Source organism: Syngnathus typhle, linkage group LG10 (genome assembly GCF_033458585.1).
Source record: "Syngnathus typhle isolate RoL2023-S1 ecotype Sweden linkage group LG10, RoL_Styp_1.0, whole genome shotgun sequence".
Taxonomy (NCBI): domain Eukaryota; kingdom Metazoa; phylum Chordata; class Actinopteri; order Syngnathiformes; family Syngnathidae; genus Syngnathus; species Syngnathus typhle.
The window spans coordinates 1803495-1816437 of record NC_083747.1 but is presented as its reverse complement, the minus strand read 5'-3'; the positions used below and the strand labels follow the sequence as shown (position 1 = coordinate 1816437).

The window sequence follows — 12943 nt, the reverse complement described above, 5'->3', positions numbered from 1 at the left end:
CAACGTGACGCAGCTGGGGGATGCTCCGGCTCAGCGGAATATGAACCAGACTCCAATCCATCCATGAAGCACTGCCGCCAGTCAATTTCTCGTGCACGTCGAGACAAAGAAGCAAGCAAGCGTTCATATTTACACCTAGAATACAAATTAGGATCACGGTAGGGTGAGATAGACATGAACTCAGGTGACTTTTGGCAAGAGAAGTGAAGTTGGATAATAATAAGTAAATAAATAAATATAACAGAAGCATGAATACCTCGTTTGTTGGCGTCTCTTTTGGCGTCTTTTTGAACATTCAGGTTTTATTTTGTTCCTTACATCTACCTCCTCTCGTGGCTCCGCCCACTATAGTTTATTGGATTTGTGTTGATACAAAAAACTCCAAATATATGACATATATTGTCAGTTTGTCTTCATTTTCTTCTTCAGCATCGTTTGCTGTCGGACGGGAGAAGCTTCTAATGACAACTCTTCCCAGAGGAGGAATTCCCTCCCGCTTTTCCCGGTAAAACCTTTCATCTCCATATGACACCACGCAGGCCGAGACCCCCGTCTGGACCGTGCACGTGCGTGGCACTCGGTGTATGCGTGGGATGCACACGGGAGTCCAGGAATGTGGGATGGAAGGAGGAGGAGGAGGTCGTGGTGGGATTTGGGGGGAAAAATAAGGGGGGGGGGGGCGTGCAAATCAGTTTTTAGTGTCACCGCCGAGCCCGGAGCCGCAGACAAGGGTCCAAAAAGGAGGCGTGCACCACTCCATTATCATAAGAATCACATGGCGGGGATAAAAATCTCCTTTGAATAAATTACCGCTTCAATAGGAGGCGCGACTGCCAAAGAGACAACTTTGTCAGCGCCCCCCCCCAACTATGTCGGGGTCTCTCTCTCTCCTCCTTTGCCTCCACTGCTTTCCTGGAAGCGACACGGCCTCTAAATGGCGCCTCTGATGCGTGCGCGCGCCCTCGCCGATGCCAGGTTACCACGTCCGACGGGTTAGGCAGGCGGCAGGCCTTCAGCGCCTCTTGGGAAAGACCACCGCTTAATGGGATAGAGTGGAGGGGGTACAATGGGGGTACATCCAGTAGCCCCCCCCCTCCCCTCACCCCCATTATCCCTCTCTTCCTCCCTCTTCATGCTGCATGGGAACCCGAGACGGACCAGCACCACCACCCAAGTTCATTAGCGCCCATGCCCGCAGAGCCTTTTTGACCTTTAGCACCACTCTGGAATTAGGCGCTTTTTTTCGTAAACTGATAATAATTTAACAAAAAAAAAATATTTATAAACAAATCTCAATACACTTCCACATGAGGCAAGAATGGGAAGCCCCCGAGTTTGGCAGCAGGGCTCACAATTTGGCAAGTGCTTGTGATTGAATGGATTGCAGCAATTTGTTAAAGAGGAGTCTTTATGAACAAATTAGCAAATGACTTTTATAAACATTTATAACCGCATCAATAACTGTGGCTTTATTGTGAAGAACTAGCTGACATTTAAAGTTCAACATGTAGCCATGAAAATGTCAGTAAAGTCTTCACAAATGGATGACAAAATGGCTGCCATTTACTTTTTTATAACTAAATACACAAATTATAGTTTAATTACAGACGGATATAATTTATACACTTGCAAATAATCAAATGTGAACCCCCCCTAATGACTGTAGGTTTGGCAGCATGGCTCACTATTTGGCAAGCAGAATGTTGCTATTTAATGTAGCTTGTTGAAGTGGAGTCTTTACAAATTGCCAAATGACTTTCTTATTGTAGTTCACGTGACGTGACGATCTGTGAGTGACTAACAGATTTAAAAAAAAAAAAAATCCATTGGCTGGATGACAAACAGGCTGATAGAAAACAGTTTAGTTGGTCATTTTGTATCAATCAATCAATCAATGGGCTTTGATTGCGTCCTATCAAACCACATTCACACCAATGTCACTCAAACTGAAACGCTTCACTAAATTCAAATGTGACATTTTTAATACAATTATAAAGTTACGTTCAACTATAATACATTTGGTTAATTAGCTAACATCCGTATCGATATTATAAAAACTATTATTAAGCATTCAATTTCTGCCAAATAATGTTGTCTCTTGAAAGGCTCTATAAATTCACATTATTGTCATTTATAAATATTAACTACGAGAAAACGTCAATTCGGACAACCTGTTGTGCGCGCACACACAAACGTGCACGCGCACCGGATGCGCGCTTCAAGCAGCTATGCACTGTTTTTTGTCCACACACACACACACACTTACACACACACACACACGTAGGAAGCAGCGACTGTCTCACATTTAAAACGTCGTAATTGAAAGCATTTATTTCTATTTCGCATGCAGCTTGTGCCCCCCTTCCACCCCCAAAAGGTGTGTAACATCCCCCCCCCCCCCTTTTTTTTAGTCTCACCTTCTTGAATGATCCATCCTTTTCTTTTGGCTGCCGACCGCCATGCACGTGCGTGTCGAAGCTGAAGTCCCAATCAAATAAGAATTAAAAATGACGAAAATAAAAGCAAAATGTGTCTTTTTCAAGACGACGACGCCATGCAGAGCCAACATGGCTGCGTGAAAAATGACCCACGCCACACAGAGTGATTACAGCCGCAATTAGAAAGTCATTTGCATATATGCAAATGAGGGAGGAAAAACATCTCTTGCTTTTGGTCGCCGGAGGGAAATGATCATCTTTTTTTTTCTCTCCCTCTTTGAAGTGCTTAAATCTGTTGTGTGATATTGATGATTATTATGGCCTTTAAGAAATATTTTCATCTAAATTTGTCCTTTTAAGTCACTAAAATGGGCAATAATTGCGTTTTAATTCGTCCGTTTAGGTTAAAAAAAAAAACATTATTTGGAATGCGGCAGATCTGATGAAAATGATGATAAATAATTGAAGAATCAAGGGACATACTTTGGGTTTCAATTAAAGATGATTTTGGTTTTAATATATGACATTTTACTTTGATTGTCCAAAGCAATAATTGTAAAAAAAAAAAATCAACATTTCCAACGGTATGTGTTCTTTTTTTATGGCCGTCAAGCTTCTTCGTGTCAAATTAATTAGGCGGCCTAATCCCTCATTTTCGTGCGGATCAAATCTGAATTCTATCATTTCGAACTAAAATATATTTGACTCTCTTTCTACAGAAAATAGATCAATACAATAACATTTAACGGCCACTTTATTAGGTACACCAGCCACTGTCAAGAAACATGAAAAGTATACTTTATCATAAATATTTTATAAAAAAAAAGGTTATTCATAATTTCATGGTTTTGTTTCATGATTCCACACAGATCATATTTGAATATAATTCTCATGTGTACCTAATATAGTGAACAAGTATTTATATCAAAATCAAGCCTGTTTATTTTCCAAGGCTTCTTCATTTTTTACGATTCCTAATTAAATATATCTATTCTTTTAACTATTGGCATCTCATTTGCATATTTTCCTGACGGGCTCAGGTGCGAGGATCACGTGACGAACACCAGGAAGTGGCGGATATTTAATTAATCATTATCAACGTTAAACCGGAAATGTCGCATGCTTATTTGCATCCAAAGTCGCTCATCCCCGATCAGGGGATGAGGAGGAAAATTAAATTCAACCTACCGCTTCTTTATTTGTTTTGTATTGTTATTATTGATATATATTTTTTTTCAAATTCTACTGAGTACAATCGTCATTCATCCTTATCCTGTTTTTTTTTTAAGTGTAATATTTCACGTAATATTTGTACAATGGTGAGTTTTAAATCAAACTAATTAGTGAGGTAATTTTTTTTTTTTCAGGTTATTTGTTGCTTTATGTCTCGGCTTTTCTTTTCTTTCTTTTCCGTTAATTGCATACTTTAAACAAAAGAAATGAAAAAAAAATCACTTGAAATCTCCCAATGACGTTTTATTGGAATGAATTCATTATTTTCAGGTTCATAATTGTTTTGCTCTTTAGTACTATTTGATGTTTTAAAAAAAAAGAAATAAAACGTCCCTTAAGAAAAACAGAAAACATCCATTTTGCACCTATGAAATATCAACTCACGATGGGAAAAACCCACTCGTGTCATGTTTAATTTGAATGAACGCATGCGCGCACACACAAGCGGGCGCGCGCACACATTTGCATGCTGTATCCCACGATGCTAGTTACAATGGGATCAATTAATATGCACATAAATTAAAAGTGAGACGTTTTTCTTTTTTTTTCTTTCTTTTTTTTTAAAGGCGTGAATTCCTGGAACGGGAGAAAGAAAGAAAGAAAGAAAGAAAGAAAGAAAGAAAGAAAGAAAGAAAGAAAGAAAGAAAGAAAGAAAGAAAGAAAGAAAGAAAGAAAGAAAGAAAGAAAGAAAGAAAGAAAGAAAGAAAGAAAGAAAGAAAGAAAGAAAGAAAGAAAGAAAGAAAGAAAGAAAGAAAGAAAGAAAGAAAGAAAGAAAGAAAGAAAGAAAGAAAGAAAGAAAGAAAGAAAGAAAGAAAGAAAGAAAGAAAGACAGACTCTCTCTCATGAGAAGGAAAAAGAGGATGAGGAGGAAATCATTCACTCATTAAAATAATCAATAATACACGTCCTTTTAAAATACACAAATTATATTCCATTTTTACCGAGACTTGTTTCTAAAAATTTGATCCTGTCGTGGCGCTAAATGAGAAGACAAAATATTAGGAACAGCACGCTCATTTATAGAGTGTATATAGTTAAAGCAATATTATCGGAGTTACCTTATTTTATTGACATAAATGAGCATGAATAATTATCAAAAAAAAGCTTAACATGGGGAAAAGCAATTAAAAAATGTTAAGGATCAAACTTATGAAATGTTTTAGCATTCAGGATGAGTGTCCAAGTAGACCATTAGATTAGTAGAAAGATGCTTTATTATTTTTTCTAATAGAACGACGTGGTTTTGATTAGATGATGACTACGGTTTTGCGTTGCAATCAGGGAAGCACTTAGACATGGCGCGCCATCTACAGGACATTGGTGACAGGCATGGTTTTCACATTGGTAGTCGTTTGCCTCCCTCTGGCGGCCTACATTTGGTATTACAACTACAACGACAAGCTGTTTTAAAATGGATGGATCGATGGAAAGCATTCTTATATTATCCTCCGAATACAAATTGTTTTATTATTATTATTATTTATTTATTATACGTTTATCAACACAAGTTTATATTGCTTTTTTTTTTAATTATGGTTTTTCTAGCTACATCAATGTGGAAGTTAGTAGTTTTTTGTCAGATTTTAGCTGTTGCGGATGAGGTTCCCCCCCCCCCCCCCCCCCCCCGCTTTCACTGTGTGCAGTGGCTCATTGTGATGGTTGCACTTTATTCCTAATTGATGGGCACAGGCAATAGAGGAGAGCCGAGGGGGCGTTTGTTGGCGCCGTTGCCATGGAGACCGTCGGCATTGCTAGGCAACCGCAGGGATGCGCGTGGAGGCAGAGCGCAAGACACGAACACACACACACACACACAAAACAGAGAGGTAAATAAAGTCAAGCTAATTGCTCACCTGCTGACTAACACTATAAAGAGCGGGTAATTGCTCCTAATCGTTTTTGGAGAAAAATGTCAGACTTGGAGACTAAAATGTAAAACAAAATAAGAGCAGTCTCTTATTCATTTCGGGGCATTTTTCGGCATAAAGAAGTGAATAATAATAATAATAATAATAATAATAATAATAATAATAATAATAATAATAATAATAATAATAATAATAATAATAATAATAATAATAATAATAATAATAAATAATCTGTTTTCTTAACCACTTGTCCTTACGAAGGTCATGTACATGCAAATTAAATAGACTAGAGTATTAGAACATGTAGTTCTTAATCAAAATGTTTAATCAATCAGAAGATGTTTTACATAGATGGAGTAATAAATAATCTTCACGGGCGATTGATTTTTTTTTTTTTTTTTAAACATCACCAAGCCATGTTAAAAATCTTTTCCTGTCCAAGTAATGTACACTACTGGCTGCATAATTGTGCTTAGTCATAAGCAAATGAAATACAGTAGTCAATGACATCCAGTGAGATTGATGTTCCAACAGGGGGCGCCAGATTACCTAGTATACGTATTTGTGAAGAAAGCGGCTTAAATTCTTCATAAAAACCACTGCGGTAGTTATATTTTTGAAAGTTAGTAGTCGAAACTTGTATCTATAATCCCGACCTGATATTAAATAATTGCATTGATATTATCATTTTCATAGCAGTTTTAATTAATTTGGTAACTAAATCAGCAAAACACATTTAGATTTTGACAATTAGATCACTTTAGAGGTAAAAATACTCCACATAAGATGTTAAATGTCGATGATATTGATAAAACGCAGAATTAACATTGCACATTTACACTTCCACACAGCGGTTTAGAACTATTTATTCCCACAGTGCGTCTCGACATGCGAGTTTTTTTTTAAGCGGTTTCATTGATGAATTGTCCAGTACGTCAGTCCAGTGTTTTCCACTGTTTGTTGTCATTCCTCGTGGTGGCATTTCCATGACCCCAGCACTGAGCCCGACGCTAGTTCCCAGCTGCGGGAATGAGCGTCCATCTGACCGCAGCAATGGAAATCCATGGAGTAATCTTCTTATGTAAAGCACAAAACACACAGTGTGTAATCCTTCCGACCTCTTTGGTGACACCACAACTACTAAACTCTTACACTGTGCAGTAAAACAAGAATTTCCACATGGGAACATGCTCAATGAATGTGCATTCCAAATCAACAGGTGGCGCTATATACTGTTTATGTGTTGCTGCTCTGTGTGTTCAAGGTTTATAATTAATTTGAATTAATTAATTGTTAAACCATCTGAAGCGCTATTTGAGCGCAGATATTGAATTTTAATCATAATATGATTTGTTTGGACATTTTGGACTTTTAAAAAGTAATTAGAATATGTTTAATACTCTTTTATTGTAAGAAAAAAACAAATCACAGTATCAAAGTATCACGACAAGCCGAATTTCTGGTGACGTCATCATAACCTAAATTTGTAAGTACGTTGGCGCCACAACAGTATACCTATATATTACCCAAACTGAAAGCAATACTTGTTCATAAATCTTATGAAATCATGTTAAACGTCATAAATCGTTATTATTACTCGATGCGCGCACGTGCTGAACTGTTACGAGCACACGCTCCCAGCTCCTCCCTTCCGTGTGACGTCACCTACCCCGCCTTCCTAACTGTAAACATAGTGTTCATCCGCGCAAGCTTGATAAAGTAGTGCAAGTGTCACTATTCGTGCCCGTGTTGTCCACACTGTGCTCACATCACGTGTACCACCAGGCAAAAGGTGAATTGACCCCCTTGTTGCCCACCTCAATGCATGTTATCCCTTTAATTTACATATAAACTGCTGACATTGTAGAAAGTGATAATAAATCACCGTCAGCAGTTGGTTGCTTATCGCAACTGTCCAATATGCTCGCAGTAGATCGACGTTAAGGGCGCTCACAATAACCTGGCTAGTCAACAACTTTGACGTCGTTTTTAAAAATGGTAAAAATCAAAGTGACATTTGTCGTAAGTTACTTAGTTTAACCGCTGAAATGAAATGTTGGGACTCTCCACCCAAGCGGAGGGATACAAGCCCCGCCCACCTCCGCTTCCACCTTCTCGCCGACCGCGCGGGCGCCTTCCGATTGGCCTTCACAAGGTAAAAGCCTCGCTCCCATTGGCCCAAGGTGCCTGTCAGTCACACGGGGACACCGCCTCAGAACGAGCTTCGGCTCCATTTGCACTGTCGCTAAATAGTTACACCGCACGTCAAGTCGGAGGTAATTCGATCATTCGCAACCCGGGACGCGCTCAGCGGCACGCAGCACAGTCGGCGGCCGCGATTTGGGACGCTTTGAGCCGGCGTTAGACGCCCCCTGACCACGCGCGCCTCCTCCGGCAGATGCGGATGCTCTTTTGGCCCGGTAGGTGACTGCTTCTCTTGGCCGGGTTCGTGTCATCTTTTTCGGGGTGAGCATGCGTGTGCGTCCGCTGCTTTGGAATGTGCGTGGAAAGCTGGAAAACGGAAGGTAGTTTTCTTCTTGTTGTAGTTCACGTCACTCAAATGCAGGATTCCATGCATATTAGTCGTGTTTACATTTTTCAAAAGTGATGTTTTGTTGTGGGGCCAATCACACACTTTGTCAAGAATGGAAGTGGGGGGGGGGGGGGGGCATCTGCCTCGAGCAGCTGGCTTTGATGCAGTCGCATTTTATGGAATACATGCATGAAACTTTATGCATGAAACAATGATCAAAAGTGTGATTTGGCTTTTTCTTTGGATTCAAATCCGAGCCAAGCTGCGTCCCATATAAAGTTGAGTCAGGCAGTTGCTTTCTGGACTGGTGGTGGGTGATGTGGTTCACTTATTTGCTTTGCACTTCCACATAATTTAGTTCAGATTTGACTCTGGAACAGACAGTTCAATTTTGTAAATAGTGGTTCTGTGGTAATGACTGGAACGAGCAAGAAATAAAAAGAGAACATTTTGACATTTCTACTTTGAGCTCTGTCAATCCATGAAGGTTCTGTGATTTGACCCTGGACTAGACAGTTGGTGTAAACGAAGGCCACATGATGGCGACAGTTTGACCCTCTCCCGGATGGTCCAATTTCATGAAGGTTTAACAACAAATTGACATTTTGACCCTGGAGCAGAAATGGAATGGGGTTCTGTGATTGAGACTCGGGTTCGTCAGAGTTGAACATTTAGATTCCGAAATTTTCAGATTTCCGATTACTCGGCCTATTAATGATCAAAATATATCATAACTTCTTTTGTTGTTTAACTTTACCACTGAGAAAAATGGTCAAGAATCATAAATGAACCCCAAACTGGACTATTTCTGCGAGTTAGTTCATCACGGTGCTGATTGTGAGAGTGTCCATGTTATTGTTTACAATAGCAGAGGAGGCTGATTCCTTCCACGGCGCTTGTTGACGTCTTTACGACGCCGTCTGTTTACTCGGTGTGATTTAAATCGCAGTTTGGCCGCGGGAAGACGGTTCGTGGCGCAATCCGCCGGAATAAAACGGCGAGTCCATTTCTGCCCATTGCGCTCTCATTACGGCGCGTAATTGCCTTTCTCCTGGGAGGAGAGTGTCATCAAACTTCTCATTTCCTCCTCAGACCCGCAAACCATTTTGCCGCTGACACTAGTCCTCACTTTCTCATCAGCGTCTTGGATTTATTTGATGCAGTTTCCCTGCTGTCACACTTAATATAGCACAGATTTCTTTTTTAAAGCCATTGTTTTTTTTATGGAAGACAAGCAAGTCCAAATTTAGAGTGTTTTGTGTAGTACCACATTGTGCCACAACGTGAGGGGCAGCACTGAGGAGATGCAGCAGTTAATAGCAAGATCAAATCAAATGAATGGACAAATACAAAATATTCAATGCTGTATATAAAAGAATCACAATATTAAATAAATTATTAAAGAAAAAGACAAAAATATTCTAAAAATAGAATACACCATTATATAACATTTCAACCTGCAAAAAATCAGTTTAGATGTGATTGTATGCTTTACCCTGAAAGGTTCTTTAATGGCCAGCGTGTTGGCATCCACTTCAAAGTATGCAATCTACACATTGTAGGTGGACTTGTCGGGCGAAAGGGGGCTTAAGCGGCAGATACTTTATGAGCTTAGTGCCACTAATGTGCTTTTGTGTTTCCCGAGAGCCGTGACTGCAGGTGGGCGCTGCGCTGCACATCGCGTCGCTGGTCACCAACTTCCATTTGTGTTGTAAGCGTGTGTTAACTGCAGGGAGGAATCAGCTCCCCCTCCTGGAGGTGCAATCACTCTCTTAAAGTGGGCCCCTTTTTTTTTTTTTTTTTGAGAGGAGGGGGGTCAATTTGAGCATTTATTGCATTTAAATCCTTACTTGTCCTCCTCTTCGGCGCTGCTCATCTAGGGAAGAATATTCCCCTTCTCTTTCTCTCTCTCTCTCTCCTCTTGCCCAACATGACTCCACTGGCGTGCACTTCAGACGCGACACAGAGCACCGTTGTGCGCCGCAGGCCGCGTCGCAGCGACCGCTCGCTTTGCCGCACGTGAACCTTGCGTTCCCTCTGGATCCATTGCAACGTTTTCCTCTCTTGCAGTGAAGCAGTGACAAGAGATCACATAGAGAACGCTTGTTTTGCCTACTTTTTTTTTTTGGCTGCTGCAAATGCTACCACTGTTTCCAGCCAGGTCTGAATCAGAATCAAACGTTGTGGAGCTCTATGGAGAATCGTTATCAAATAGAGTCTTTAAAAAAAAAAAAAAAAAAAATCGTCAGCCGATTAAATCGACGTCGGAATCGGTTTAAAAAAAAAAAAATCGTTAGCGATCGGGCCCGAGTTTGATTCCGAGGGAATATTCTAAACACCACATAGCAGTCCAGTATGTCAACGCAGCTAACCCTTAGTTGTGTATACGAAGCTATCATGTAGCGATGCTAATGTGCTGCTGTTGTAGAAAGCTGTCAGGTTGGCCTCTCGCCCATCCGCCCGCCCGCTGTCGCGTTTCTTTGACCTCTCTTGCGGCAGAGGAAACGTCCTGCCAGGTGAACATGTGTTGTCCCTGTGCCCGCTCACTCTCCAGGGTAGGCCAACACACCCACGATCCGTGCCCCATTTTTGGCCGTTTCCATGCTCGAGTATTCAGGCAGGATGGTTCGTGGGATTGGTAGTGTCCCAATACTTTTGTCCCTATTTGTATGCGCCACTACACAATCAATTAGCTGCATTCTGTACATCCAAAACATTTGTAGCAATTAATACCGAAGTGATCTGAGGTTAGTTTTCTAAGTGCGTTGTATTTTTTGTTTCGTTTTTTTCTTGCGTATCCCCCGAGAACGTTAATAAGTTGATTTAATCAATGCTCATTCTGGGAATTGCCAGACAGCCTGTGGTATTGTTCTCATGTTCCCTACTGTTTTTTTTTTGTTTTTTTTTTTTCCTTCTCAATGATTTGAGATCATTAAAAACTCCTTGTGGCTGTTTGGTTTTTCAGTGCTGCAACGTGACGCAATTAGGCTCGGTTTCACCGCAACGCACTTCACAGAAAGCGGCGTTGGCAAACAAATGTCAGCGACATTAATTGATTTTTTTTTTTTGTTTGTTTGTACTTTTAGATTTAAAACACACACACACACAAGTCCATCTTTATTACTAGCTCAGCTTATCTGCACAATCTTGCTTGGATGGAAAAGTGTTCTTAGCAGCTTCACATGAAATTTGGCAGTCATGTTTATCTTCAGTAGACCCACAAAAAAAGAGACACTGAACAACTTAAGCTTCATCTCTTTCTTATTTATTTATTTATTTATTTATTTATTTATTTATTTATTTATTAGAGTTCAGTCCCCATAATCAGTTTAACAAAACATGAAATTTGGTTGATGTGTCTATCATAAGTAGACCCACAAAAAAAATGTCCATGCTTGGTTGAACTATCAATTTCCAGGACAAATTTGTCCTAGATATTCCGTCCAACTGCTTCCCAACCTCGTGGCAAAAAATATTTCCTGGAATTGGGCTTTTATTGGTTGAGCCTTGATTTTTGGTTCAAATTAGTGCCGCATGGTGACTTTGGCGTTGCGTCCAAAATTAAACGCTTCACTTCTTGGAGCGAGTAGAACAATAACGGACACTGGATCTCCCCAAGTGGACAGCCGGCTGGCCTTCACTCCCCGTTCCTAAAGGTCAGCAGTGCTGGACTGGGATGGTTTACACTGTGATGATCTCATTGTGGAGTCATTCCTGATCTTGGCTGTCATCTGTCCACGCCATGTTGCATAAACATTCATGGAAATTAAAAGGAGAAGGAAAAAAAAGCAAAAGGCGGTAATCCTTGCTCAGTTGTCGATTTTGGCTAAAAATAATCAGTACAAAGCGCTAAATTTATCCGCTCCGCCTCGGACGGAATTGCTCTAAATACGCCGCTTCCGTGCCAGGATGGAAATGACCGACCTGGCTTTGGTTGGCGCAGATGAGCAAATGAAAAACGCTGAATGAAGACTCCATTTGTTTTCATCGGGGATTACGGCATCTGACAGAATCTGGCCGTCTCATTACATTTAATATCCGGGGAGATCGCTGCCCGCTGACGCTTTTTTATTTTTTCTCGCCAAACTGATCCGGTGGTCCCGCGTCATTCGGCAAGCTGCGGACTCTCATGTAGGTTAAAGGCAATTTGGAGCGCAATTTGCGGGATTATCCTCAAGTGGCGGGGAAACGGCGGCGCTCGGAGTTTCTGCGCCACACGCAGAAAGAAAAACTCTGACGCCGGCTTGACCTTGACTGGGTCACGGTGTCAAAATCCACTTAGATTCCATTTGAATCCGTTTAGTTCGGCTTCTGGCAACCTTCAGCCATGCCGTCCGTCTTTTATTTGAAATTGCATTAAGATACTTCTCAATTACGCTCGCCGGGAGCTTTTGGCAGAAGATTGAAGTGGAGGAGAAGAAATCGGACAATGGGCGTTTTAGTTTGGATTTCGCGCTCGTGTCGAAAGTGAGAGTTGAGTCAAAGTCGCAAACTTCACGCTGTTTGATTGTCGAAGCGGAAAGCTTCACTCGGATCAGCGTTCTCCGTTTTGTCGCTAGCAAAACTCGGATTGTTGTTTTTGACGGTTGTGGGGATTCGGGATAGCATCAAAAATAAATAGCTTGTTAATTGTTTGAAAGAAAATAAATTGCGGAAAACTTTATCGTCTCTACCCATCAATCCAGACAAAATCTTCAGAACAAGTTAACCTTTTAATGGACACCTGGAATCGGCCATCTTGACCATCGCCGTTTCAATCCAAAATGGCCGACTTTGTTTTTCGAGCATGGCTTTTTTTTTAAAAATATTCGACTTCCTGCGTGCTTTTAGACTTTTTGTTTTTATATGTCTGCTTCGGATACTTAATTTAA

At 40.7% G+C, this 12943-nt stretch overlaps 1 protein-coding gene across 6 annotated transcripts in view; it reads left to right on the top strand.

The window, feature by feature from the left end:
- The first annotated feature begins 7759 nt into the window (after positions 1-7759).
- The window catches only part of mef2d (myocyte enhancer factor 2d), a 38010-nt gene continuing 32826 nt past the window's right edge, over positions 7760-12943 (top strand). For 3 of the 6 annotated variants that reach the window (XM_061289496.1, XM_061289494.1, XM_061289492.1), the window contains exon 1: positions 7760-7959. The gene's annotated coding sequence lies outside the window, so the exon portion shown is untranslated. The remainder of the gene's footprint in view (positions 7960-12943) is intronic. The other 3 variants (XM_061289497.1, XM_061289498.1, XM_061289495.1) reach the window with 2 other exon arrangements.